Raw genomic sequence first — 11,398 nt, forward strand, 5'->3', positions numbered from 1 at the left:
GGGAGTGACAAAATCGGGTAAACCTCATCTGAGTGAATGTACGCATTCCTAGTACAGTAGCCGTTCGTGAACTGCAAATTTTTTACTTTTCAGTTATCGAATGCCGTTCGATAACTGCAACGCACGCTAGACGTCAAACGGTTGTCAATCGACGTCAGATGCAATAAAAGTGCATCTAAATGTGCAGCGCAATGCAGATGGCATTGAGCCTGACATCGGTTTGAAGTTTAGCGGTCCGATAACTGCAAAACTGTTGCAACTATCGAACTGCAGTTAAAAAGCATTGCAGTTAAATGGCTTGCAGTTATCGAACGTCTGCTGTAGTTTTTGTTTTTGCCATGGTACTAGGTAGTCTATGAACTCCATATAGGAATGATCTGCAAATCAACCCACGAACGGAAGGCTATTGGTATATGTTTGCATTTCAAGTAGTTCAAGTTGTTGTCATTAGCTCTGGGCAGTTATTGCAGAATAAACAAGATGTGAAACCTCATCTTGATATATTAGCATTCCAAGTAGTTATTGTTGTCTTGTTGTTGTTGGTTCCAGGTAGTATACAAACTTCATTCATATTACTAATATGAAGTTGTCTATTCTTTGTAAATGCAAAATGTAAATAAATTGGAACGATACAACTTTACGCCGAGAACGCGAGGGAAAAAACGGGCTAATATCGCAAAGATCATGTACCATATTAAAATTAGATTAAGGACACTCCTCACGGAATCCAAGTTTCAAAGTGCTCGCGTTTTCGGGGGCACACCAATCGATACGGAGGCGGCGCAAGGATTGACCTTAAAGACCCTCTAGATATTCGTGTAAGCCTAGAAGTCTTACTCCATAAATTTCTAGATGAAATTTACTCCATAAACTTCTAGGATGACCGTTAGCATATGTCATGAACGCATTTTATTCATGGACCCCAAAGGCATGTACCAAATTTAAAACAGGATGATATATCTCTGGTGTAGATTCTAATGCCTTACTTCAGGGTTTTTTTTGGTCATGAACATTTGAAATGGGTGCATTATATTCTACGTACCATAAAAGGCATGTATAACTATTCAAATAGGCCGAAAGAACTCTGGTTATGCGTGAAGTTCTTGAGGATTGTTCAAGTGTTCTCTTGGATACTCATGAACCTATGCAATGGACGCAATCGATTCTATGTACCACAAAGGGCATGTAACACTTTTGAAAAAATCTGAAAGATCTTTGGTTACGCTTGTAGATCTTAAGGCCTTTTCCAGGGTTTTCTTGGATAACCATGAACATATGCAATAAAGGCGTTCTATTCTATGTACCACAAAGGGCATGTACCAGTTTTGAAACAATCTAAGAGATCTCTGGTTACGCGTGTAGACCTGAAGGCGTTTTCCAGGGTTTTCTTGGATGACCATGAACATATGCAATGAAGGCGCCAGAGGACTTATCCGAGAGATTTCTTCGATAGCGCAGAACATATGTAGTGATCACATTTGATTTCAAGATGCGCAAAGAGCATGTACCACTTTTGAGACAAGTCCATAGACCCATGGTTACGAGTGTAGACCTTAAGGCCTTACTCCAGAGATTTCTTGGATGACTCGGAACATATACTGTGAACGCATTCTATGCTAAGTACCACAAAGAGCATGTACCGTATTTGAATTTGCATTATAGGCCTTTGGTTACGCGAGTAGATCTTTAGGCTTTACTCCAGAGATTTCTCGGATGACTAAGACCTCATTTCAGGGATTTTTGCATTACCCGAAGCATATACGGTGAACACCTTCAATTCTAAGAAGCGCAAAGAGCTTGTAGCATATTTGAAAATGGTTGAATGGCCTTTGGTTACGCGTGTAGACTCTTAAGCCTTTCTTCAAAGATTTCTTGTATAACCATGGGCATAAACAGTAAACCTTGACAATGGGCAAAAAGTATATGAGTTTCTGTTTCCAAAACTGTCAAAATTATCCAAATCGGTTGAAAATGGTTGAAGTTATGAGAATATCAATTTATGGGAACACGGGTACCCTGTCGGCCATCCACGTGTGTTTTTGTTGTTGGCCGCATAAGGGTTAAACATAAGCTTTTAAAAATGGAAAGAAGTTTTTGTTTTTGGTATTTGGAGCAAATAATGGCTAAAGAATTGGAATAACAGGAGGCATGAGATGGTTAAAGAAAGGCAATTATTGGGAGAAATGGCGAAGTAAGTGCTGCAGACTGGCACGATGCGACTTCAATTGCTCTGTATTCTGGAGAACTTGTGCAGAAATTGCTGGATAAGGACTGTATCGAAAATAAGTTACCCACTTTCTAAGTGTTACTTTTCAAAAGCTCATGAAGGTATTGGTCTGTTTTATCATGCATTCGATGTATTCATATAAAAATTTTTTTGGTTGTTGAAAATTTGTTGTTTCCGAAGTATTGCACATTGATCATTCTGATAAGCTTCCCAGGGAATCTGTTCTCGACCATAATTTTCCATAGCTCTACGCGGACTATACTGTCGTATGGCACCTTGAAATCAATGAAAAGATGGTGCGTTGGGACCTGGTATTCACGGCATTTTTGAAGGATTTGGCGTACAGTAAAGATCTGGTCCGTTGTCGGGCGGCCGTCAACAAAGCCGGCTTGATAACTTCCCACAAACTCATTCACTAATGGTGATAGACGGCGGAAGATGATCTGGAATATTACTTTGTAGGCGGCATTAAGGGTGGTGATCGCTCGAAAGTTCTCACGCTCCAGCTTTTCGCCTTTCTTGTAGATGTGGCATATAACTCCTTCCTTCCACTACTCCGGTAGCTGTTCAGTTTCCGTGATTCTGACTATCAGTTTGTTCTCCACTGCATCGTTAATGGCTGCTTCAACTGTATTACAGCAGTCCTCAAGAGGGGCCCCATCGAGCTCACTCTCTTCCGGCAAAGCCGCCTCGAGATGCTGCACGAATGTAGTGGCAACATCAGGTTGCTTCAGTCGCTCTAGGTCGTACCATGGCGGTCGTCGGTACCGAACATTGTTGATGACGTTTAGTTTTGGGCGCAGTTTAACCATCACCAGATAGTGGTCAGAGTCTATGTAAGTGCCACGATATGTCCGGACGTCGATAATGTCGAAGAAGTGCCGTCCATCAATCAGAACGTGGTCGATTTGTGATTCTGTCTGCAGTGGTGATCTCCAGGTGTACCGAAACGGAAGGATGTGTTGGAAGTAGGTGCTGCAAATGGTCATATTCTTGGAGGCGGCGAAATCCATTAGTCGTATACCGTGTTCGTTCGTCAGCCGGAGAGCGCTCCTCCTCTTGGCCAAAATGAGCGTTCAAATCTCCTATGATGATTTTGACGTCGTGGCTTGGCCAGCTGCGCGTAGAATGCGTCCTTATCATCATCAATGCTTCCGGAGTGTGGGCTATGGACTTGATTCTGCTGAAGTTGTAGAATCAGCCTTTGATCCTCAACCTGCACATTCTTTCATTAATCGGCCACCACCCGATCACGCGCCTTTGCATAACGCCCATAACTATGAAAGCTGTTCCCAGCTCGTTTGTGTTGCCGCAGCTCTGGTAGATGGTATGATTACCTCTAAACGTTCAAACCTCTAAAAACAAACCTCCTGCAGCGTTACGATGCCGAACCCACGGTCCATGAGCATATCAGCGAGTTTGCGTGTGCTCCCGATGAAGTTGAGAGATTTGCAGTTCCACGAGCCGAGTTTCCAATCGCTTGTCTCTTTTCGTCGCAGTGGTCTTCGCCGATGGTTCCGTTCTGTACTCTCTTGTTGATTATTCGTTACGTACGTTTTTTTAAAGGCTGATCTGACCCCAAACCCCCTAAATGTCCGGAGGACAATTCCTCTTTATTCCTGGTGGACCATCAGGGTGCACAGTTTCACTTAGAGTCCCTCACTGACACTCGGACGATGATCAGCCGCCCCTAACATAGAGAACAGACGCTGTTGTGAGCCGATCCTGACATGTAGAACAGACGCTCATTAAGATTTGCACCTCCGGAGAGGAGCAAACCCCCCTTCCCTGTCAGCATACGACCATAGTACCCACCGGGGTTGGTTACCCGATCTTCCCTAAGGTTGCTCGTATCCCGGTCAGCACCGCGAGGAGGTAGGGATAGGAGTTGCTGGGTAAGAGGCTAAGGACCGCAAGATGAGTTCTATTTTATTCCTTCAGGTACGCGAAGTACCAACCCAGCATTTGCCGTGCCATTGCACAATGGTTCGAGAGCAGCCAAAACCTCAAAAATCGAAATTCGTGTTTCCGTCGGAATTATATTTTTCTCATTTTATAGAATACTTACGTGATTCCAATTCAAAATTTGAAGTAGTTTTGCTGAATTTTGACTTTGTTACATTATTTTGAATTCAACATGAATGCTGATTTTCGAATGAAAACGCTGTTCGACAACGCGTTTAGATCAGCATCGCACGGCTTCAACTACATCGCTAACCCCAATATTATTTCAAGACTGCATTGTCAGGGTCTTAAATAATATGTCTATGTCAAATATAGGTGACAGAACTCAACTTATGTTTACTTTAAATACAAAATTAATTAAAATACTCACATTTTTCAGATTAAAGTTGTCCAAAAGTATAGGCGCCGATGAGAGCCCGCAATGATTCTATGCTCATTACAAAGCTTAAAGCAATAGCTTTCTATTAATCACTATTTTGTTTTGCGAAAAGTTGCGATAAGCTGCTTTTTTAACCGTTTTAGTTCGAAATGTACATAGTATTTTTGGTCTATTTCTAACTAAAACCTTACAAATGCGCATTTTTTGTTCACAAGAACCTTAAAAATGCCTTTTTTAAATTATTTGATTGAAGTTGAAACGTTTGATATAATTATATAACATTTAAAACATGTGTAATGAAAGCGATAATTCAATGAAGGAATCATTGGTATACTTTTATTTGAATATTTTTATTGCTGTATATGAAATTATTGAGTAGTTTTCTTCCCAAACGGATAGAAGATACAACACACACAATTTCTTACTTCCAAAACTTTCTCCTGACATTTGCGAATCTACGAATTTTAAAATTCTTTCAAATGAATTTTATTGTCTGGATTTTGTTTATGTCTAATAATCCGAATTACGTTATTATGCTGAAAACATTTCTAAAGCTGAAAATGAAATGAAAATTCTTAGTATTTTTTTAGCAAACTGGCATTGTTCAATACTTTGCCATTAAAGTGATTCTACATATCAAGAGTTTCAAGTTTAAATGTTTGAGCTGTAACACACTCTTCTTAGCAGCAATAGAGAATGTTTGCACTGAGCAATAGAGAATGTTGGTTCTGAGATTTGAACTGAAAAGCTGAACTGTCTCATATTTGTGAAAATAGTTATTCTGCTAGTGCTCATAAGACAGATACCTTGAAATGAGCGAAAAAGAAAGCCTGTTTCGAATCAAGAATATAAAGAATACAAATGTAAGTATACAGTGGCAATAAAAGTTGTTCGTTTGTCATTCAAATTAATTGATTCAATTTAAATACAACATTTTGTCAAAAATATTCCATAATTGAAGATAATTGATTATTTAAATTAATTGCATATTATTCGGCAACTCGGCCGTACGAAAACCATTTATTTAACCAAGATATTTAACCTTGGCTGTGCATATGCATAGCATATGCATCGAAATGGACAAATTGATATGAAATTTGCGATGGAGTGCGATCCTCTCGTTTAATAAACAATGTGCACTCGCTTGACTGTGGATATACAACAGTAAAGCACATGTGGAGATTGGGCAAATCAAGCATCCGAAAGATATTCAATTTGCAAAAAAGAGAGCTAACCGCGGTGGAGGTTGGAACTCGGATTCTGATGGCTTTTCCGCAAACGTGACCTTTAAGTGGTCTTGTTGTGTAGGGGTTATCACGCCTATCTAGAGAGTAGGAGGTTGAGGGTTCGAGTCCCTCCAAGACACGTGGATTCTTTTTCGCAAATTTCATATCAATTTGTCTATTTCGATGCATATGCTGTGCATATGCACAGCCAAGATATTTAACAAAAAAAATAAAATTATTTGTTTTGTCTTGTCTTAGCACAGTATTCAGCAATTAAGACTTTTGATAAGAAAATTATTAATAGCTTTTTTGTGGAATATCTTCACTTGTCATAAAACGAGTTAGTACCGCTTAGTACTATCCCATTTAATTCCACCACTTGAGTCAAGTGAGAGACACTGAAGATGGCCTACCTGTTAAAGTCGAAATACGGTTCTGTAAAGTAACAATCAAGTGGTGGAATTAAATGGAATAGTACTAACTAGTTTTATAGCAAGTGAGATAGTCTTTGTTGCGAAACGATCTGTTTTCAAAAGGCGAATTTAGCAGTAAAATGAAAGTATTTACTACCCCAGGGATGACAAAAACACGGCTGTATATTGCCAAAGTAGAGCTCCAACACCCATCTTTAAGTCTGTATGTGATAAAGACCATCAAAAAACCACAATTCAAACATAAAACCTATTTTTAGGGACATTTTGAGGTTTTGGCCAACCTTTGTTCTGGAGCGAACCACTGTGCATTGCTCCAGGAACTCTTCCTTTATTTCCTCCGGGATAACTCCAGGAAATTTTCCGGGAATACCTTCATAAATTCAATAGCGAAATCCTCTAGCAATTCATTCTGGCATTCCAGAAATATCCTTCAAAAATTCCTCTAGAAATTTTTTTTGAATTTCTCACGGAATTCGTCCAAGTATTTCCCTGGTAATTCTTACAGGTACTTCTCCAGAAATCCCTTCAGGAATTTCTCCGGGAGTTTTTGCCACGGAATTCTCCTAGAATTCTTTTCGGTCTTCAATCGGAATTCACTCCAGGATTTCATTCGGAAATTAGTTTGAGAGTTCCTTCAGGATATCTTCCACACGCAGCACAATTTCATACGATTAATCCAAAAAAATATATTGTTGATTTCAATAATTAACCAATTATTGAATCAAAAAGATTTTATTGTTGGTTTAACAATATTTTCTGGTTGAAACAACAATAATAATTTTATTTCAACAATATTTCTTTTTAACCGTACTCGCTTAAAAGATAATCAACGTGTATTTTTTATATTTACTCTTTAAATTTATTTGTCTGAAGATTTGAGCTTTCTTTCCGTGCGGAGGAATTATTGTTTTTTAAATGCAAAATCTACTGAATATGGAGTAAACGCATTCCTCGAATTGCCGGTAAGTTCTTCTGATTAGAATAATTGACATCGTATACGATAAATGTACAATTTCAACATTTCCAGGATAAATGACTACCAAAACATTAAGTCATGAGTCATGACCCTTCAAGTTGGAAGAGCTGATTCCGGCTATGTAGCGCGAAAGATTATACATAGCCGGTTGAGTATAGATGACAAATTTATCAGGTAAATTAAATATTTAATTAAATTTAAAACATTTAAAAAAAAGCTTTAAATAAAACCTTATTTTAGCATGTTCTCCAGTGAGCCACAACTTTCGATTCCAAACAGCATTCACATCAGTAACCAGCAGATTTGATATCAGATAAAATGTACCGTAATATTCCTCGTTACCTAAATAAAGAAGTTGAAAACATAAAATTCAATCCTTCCTGTTTATTATTAAGTTTTGAAAATAAGAAAAAAACAATATTTAAGTGCGGAGCATTATTGATTCAACAATATTATATTGTTGAATCAATCGTATTCTTATATTGAATCAACAACACAATCACAATAATTTCAACAATATTATTGTTGTTCCAACAATAACACGACGCGAACCATAAAATAATTTGATTGTAGAAACAACAATATTATAGATTGATTCAAACAGTAAATATTATTAGCCCTGAGTTAACAATATTTATTGTTGAATTTGACCCAGAATATTGTTGTTTCTACAATACATTTCTGTGCGTGCAAGAGTTCTTCCAGGAGTTTCTTAAAACCAACCCCCGAGAATTCATCCGGTAATTTTTTAGCAATTCATCTGGGAATACTTTCTAGATTTCATCTGGGAATTTTTGCATTAATTCCTCCTGGTATTTTTCCGGGAATTCCTTCAGATATTCTTCGGAAATTTCTTTAGGAACTTAAACAAGAATTATTTTAGAACTTCCTTGAGGGAATTCCTCCGGAAGTGCTTGTAAGAGTTCCTCCGGGAGCTCCTCAAGGAAATTTTCCAAGAGTTCCTCCGGGAACCACTCCAGGAACTTCACAGGGAATTTCTGGAGGACTCTTCTTCTTCTTATTGGCATTACATCCCCCACTGGGACAGAGCCGCCTCGCAGCTTAATGTTTATTAAGCACTTCCACAGTTATTAACCGCGAGGTTTCTAAGCCAAGTTACCATTTTTGCATTTGTATATCATGAGGTTTACACGATGATACTTTTATGCCCGGGGAAGTCGAGACAATTTCCAAACCGAAAATTGCCTAGACCGGCATCGGGAATCGAACCCAGCCACCCTCAGCATGGTCTTGCTTTGTAGCCGCGTGTCTTACCGCTCGGCTAAGGAGGGCCCCTAACTGGAGGATATTTAGCAGGAATCTCACGGGAAATGGGAATTCGGAAGATCTTCTAGAAATTCAACTTCGGGTATTCCACCGGAAGTTCCTCTGAAAATTCCTCCGGGAGTTCCACCAGTAGTTCCTCCGGGAATTCATTCAGGCTTTCTTTCAGGAATTCATTTAGGCTTTCTCTAGCAATTTATCTACAAATTTCTACAGAAGATCCTCGGAAAAATTCCCCAGGAGATCCTCCGGGAATTCCTCCGGGAGGTCCTTAAAGAATTCTTCCAGGAGTTCCTCCTGGAATTCTTACGAAAGTTCATATGCGAGTTCATCCAGGAGTTCTTACGAGAGTTTCTTCAGGAATTCATCCGGAAATTCTTCCAGCAGTTCTTCAAGACATCCTCCAGAAGTTCCTCCTGCAGTTCCTCCGATAATTCCTCTGATAATTCTCCGACAGTTCTCCAGAAATTCCTCCGGGAGGAACTCAGTGGAACACCCGGAGGAACTGTCGGTAAAACTCCCGGTGGAATTCTGGTAGAAACTGATGGTGGATCTCCCGGAAGAATCCCCGAAAAAACTGCCAGAGGAGCTCTTGTAAGAACTCTCAGAGGAATTTCAGGAGGAACTCCTAGAAGCATTCCTAGAGGACCTTCCGGATGAACTCCCAGAGAAACTATCGGAATAACTTGGGGAGGAATTTCCAGATAATTTTCTGAAGAAAGACTAAATGATTTCCTGAAAAAAGACTAAATGATTTTCAGGAAGAGCTACAGGTGGAACTTCCGGAGAAACTCCCGGTGGATAAGCCTAAATGAATTCCAATTCTGGAGAAATTCCCGAAAGAATTTTCAGAGGAACCCCCCTAGGAACTGCCGATAGAACTACCGGAACAATTCTCGGAAGAACTCCTCTAGGAATGGAGGAACTCCTGGAAGAATTCCCGGAGGCATTTACGGAGAAACTCCTGGGGGATCTGCCAGTGAAAATCTTGAAGTTTCCACCGGAATTCTTTCAGTATTTCTTTGGGAATTAATCTAGGAATTCCTCCGAAAATTCCATTGTTGGAATTCCTGAAGAAATTCTTTGAAATTTTCACAAGAAATTATTCGAAACTTTCACGGGAAATTTTTTGGAATATACACTAGAAATTCGAAGACAAAGGACAAGTTTTGCTATACTCTGGTTTACGAGGTGAACACGCTCCCCGGCATCGCGGAGTTGGCTTCCTACTAAGCGTCCAGTCACACTCTGCGCTTATGAAGTGGGAACCTATAAGTGAAAGGACAACCGTTGCCAGATTTAGAACACGCGTCTGAAACCCTACTATAATCCAATGTTATGCGCCAACAGATGCTGCCGATCTGCAAGACAAAGAGAACTTCTACAGCCAACTCAATGCCGTCGTAGGTCGAATTCCGAAGGGTGATATCAAGATCAATGCGAAGATCGGATCTGACAACTCGAACAATGAGCGCATTTTGGGACGCGATGGTCTCGGAGAAATGAGCGAAAACGGAGAGCTGTTCGCAGAATTTTGTGGTAGAAACGACATGGTGATCGGGGGATCGTTCTTCCCTCATCGACCGATTCAAAAGGTCACGTCTGTCTCCCATGACGGCTTTACAGAAAATCAAATCGATCACATCTGCATCAGCCGAAAATGGAAACGGAGCCTTCTTGATGTACGAAATAAACGTTGTGCCGATATCGCGTCTGATCATCACCTCCTCATCGGCGAAATACGCCCGCGCATTGCGCGGATTTGTCGGCAGGAGGTGAGAGTTGGACGACGGTTCAACACACGCCGACTGGAAGATGCCACGGTGAAACGGTCCTACGTTGAAGAATTGGAGACGCGTGCTGTAGATATTCCGGAAGGTGGCAGCGTGGAAGACAAATGGACCGCCATCAAGAATGCCTTCCTCGCCACCAGCGAGAACAATCTGGGCGAACTACGCACCCAGAGAAAACAATGGATCACCGATGAGACCTGGAGGAAGATAGAGGAGCAAGAGAAGCCAAAGCCGCGATAGAGCGATCAAAAACCAGAGGAGCCAAAGTCTAAGCACGTCAACGATAATCAGCTCTGGAGAAGGAAGTAAAACGCTCATGTCGACGGGACAAGCGAGCTTGGGCAGACTCTCTGGCCTACGAAGGAGAGAGAGCCGCAGGAACCGGGTACATTCGCCTCCTCTACGATATCTCACGACGCTTAAGCGGGGGAAGATGAATGCAACGATGCCTGTGAAAGACGCGAAAGATCAGTTATTGACCGACCCGTCTGACCAGCTGAAACGCTGGTTCGAGCACTTCGAATAACTTTTTCAAGTGCCAGCCAGGCCATCACCACCTCGGCATGATCTGCCTAGGATCCGACGTATACTACGCGTCAATACCGAAGCTACTAGAGATTCAAACACCCATTCAAAGCATGAACTCGAATAAAGCCCCAGGGGTCGATCGCATATCAGCAGAGATGCTCAAAGCTGACCCCATGACAACCGCTGAACTACTGCATCGTTTATTTTGTAATATCTGGGACACCGCAACTTTCCCGGTCGACTGGATGCAAGGTCAAAATAGTGACCTGATTGTATGCGATAACTGGCGAGGCATTATTTTGCTGTGTACCGTTCTCAAAGTTCTATGCAAAGAGGGGTCTTGTCCGACCCTATCCGGGTTGTAGCTGGTGTGAGGCAATGGCAATATTCTATCACCGTTACTGGTAGGTACGATTAACCGTGAACCAAACCGCGGGCTGTTATGGCAGCCTATAATCATGGAGCACCTAAACGACTTCGAATTGGCACATCGGACATAATCCTACGACACAACGCATTTGAAGAAGACGTCAAAAAATATTGTTCCACTTGTTTGCAAGATTCCGTGTTTTGTCTATATTTGTAG

The 11,398-nt window shown here is 40.9% G+C and overlaps 1 long non-coding RNA gene across 1 annotated transcript; it reads left to right on the forward strand.

Moving 5' to 3' along the window:
* The first annotated feature begins 6,877 nt into the window (after positions 1-6,877).
* Positions 6,878-7,581, forward strand: LOC134203754 (uncharacterized). Its single transcript, XR_009977693.1, has 3 exons — positions 6,878-7,193; positions 7,259-7,381; positions 7,448-7,581. It is a non-coding gene; the product is annotated as an uncharacterized LOC134203754 (long non-coding RNA).
* The last annotated feature ends 3,817 nt before the right edge of the window (positions 7,582-11,398 follow it).

This window comes from Armigeres subalbatus, unplaced genomic scaffold, assembly GCF_024139115.2.
Source record: "Armigeres subalbatus isolate Guangzhou_Male unplaced genomic scaffold, GZ_Asu_2 Contig209, whole genome shotgun sequence".
Lineage (NCBI taxonomy): Eukaryota > Metazoa > Arthropoda > Insecta > Diptera > Culicidae > Armigeres > Armigeres subalbatus.